Genomic DNA, 1807 nt, shown 5'->3' with positions numbered 1-1807 from the left:
TGGAGAAGTACTCTTGGCTGTAATCCTTATGCAGGTTGCTAGAATTGTCTTCCATGGCTTTATTGGGTGAGTTTACACACTAAACTTTTGGTTAGTAGTTTGGCACAAATCATCTGTGCCATACAGGAACTTTGCCATTGTAGATATGAGGTTGAAACTCAAACTCACTCCCACTGACTCAAAAAAACCCCACAGGACAGGGTAGAACCATCCTTGTGGGTTTCTGAAACTGTAACTCTTTAATGGAGTAGAAAGCCCATCTTTCTCCCTTGGAGTAGTTTTGAACTGCTGGCTTTGCTATTAGCAACCCAATGATACCATGACGTCACTGGGGCTCCTAGATATTAGATATGGAATCCTAAATATTTGTTGGTAATGATATCATGACAAGTTTGGCAAATGAATACTTACTATATATTGCTCAAGTGACCTGGCCCACAATCCCTCCACCTAGGTGGGCCATTGACCTTGGGAGCCAACCTCTGAGCTCTTGGCACCCTGCCATGTTCCCACCAACCTTGGATCCCCATGACCCTACACCCATTGGCCTGTCGTCTCCCTGCATCCCCCTTGACCGTTCTGTGCCATCAGCTTTCCGCTACGTGCGTCGGAAGAGAGCTCCGGCTAGCATCGGACTCGTAGACTGGGCATCGGACTGTATATCTGTATCCCTGGATTTGCTCCAGATAACCCAGACTGACACAGTACAATGAAGGGTTTTGCCCTTTGAGAGAGGAAAGCTTAGATCGAGGGCTGTCAGGGTGTGGTAATTTGTGTGTGTGCACCGATGCTTCATTAAACATTGAGAGTGTCACGTTTTTAATGGTCTTTTAATCCTTTCCCTATCAAGGAGAAAGGCCCAGTTTGGAACTAATTTGACAACGCCTGACTAACCTTTGCTGATCCCTGATTGTATTACGTAAATGTGACGCTACCTTTAGGGCTAGGTGACAGTTCCCTGTTATCTATCAAACACTAACCTTAATTCTACGGGTGATTTGAAGAGACAATAAAAGTCCACAATCAGGTTATTTTAAGCAAAGGAGATTGTCCTGTTTTATCTAGATGGGCCCAATGTAACCACAAGGGCCATTTTAAAGTGGGGGGAGGCGGAGAGACAAGAAATACAGAATCAGAAAAGAGGCTATGACGATGTAAGCAGCTATCAGAGTGATAGGATCATGAGCCAAGGAATTTGACCAACCTTCAAAAGCTGGAAAGACAAAGACACAGATTCTCCCTTCAGAGCCTCCTGGAGAAACTAGTTCTCACCCAGCCCCACCCCTCACCCCACTGTGCAACCTGCTTCAGTGCCGGAAAACTACGGGTTCGGAGGCAAGGTCAATGGTACGGGGAATACAGTTTGCTCTGGCATGGGACACTATGAGAGGCCCACGGGGCTAGGCCTGCCATAAATCCAAACCCACGTGCAAGGAACTGGTTCTGCCAACACCCTGACTTTCACCCAGTGCCATTGAATTCAAACTTCTGACCTCCGGAACTATGAGACAACCCCACTGTAAGGTGTTAAGCCAATTCATTTGTAGTGGTTGGGTACAGCAGCAACACAAAACTCACACAATAGTCTCTGGTCTTTGTCTGGTAACAAAAGAGGAACCCAAGCAAGAATTGGGGCAGTGTCTGATGACACTACCTAGGACCCCAAGGGTCAAACAATGTACAGTGAACCCTCGTTTATCGCGGTTAATCAGTTCTAGACCCTACCGTGATAAATGAAATTCCGCGAAGTAGGATTCCTTATTTGTAAATCAAATATTTTCGTAGTTAGAGCATAGAGGACATGAAA

General features: G+C 45.9%; 1 non-coding gene across 1 annotated transcript; it reads right to left on the bottom strand.

Moving 5' to 3' along the window:
- Window positions 1–1291: 1291 nt before the first annotated feature.
- LOC115871108 lies at window positions 1292–1429 on the bottom strand. Its single transcript, XR_004047092.1, has one exon. It is a non-coding gene; the product is annotated as a small nucleolar RNA SNORA42/SNORA80 family (small nucleolar RNA).
- Window positions 1430–1807: the final 378 nt, after the last annotated feature.

This window comes from Echinops telfairi, unplaced genomic scaffold (assembly GCF_000313985.2).
Source record: "Echinops telfairi isolate 266 unplaced genomic scaffold, ASM31398v2 ScPeMD7_3533;HRSCAF=4204_0, whole genome shotgun sequence".
In the NCBI taxonomy this organism is placed as follows: domain Eukaryota; kingdom Metazoa; phylum Chordata; class Mammalia; order Afrosoricida; family Tenrecidae; genus Echinops; species Echinops telfairi.
The sequence above is the reverse complement of the archived record's forward strand: the minus strand, read 5'-3'. Positions and strand labels throughout refer to the sequence as shown.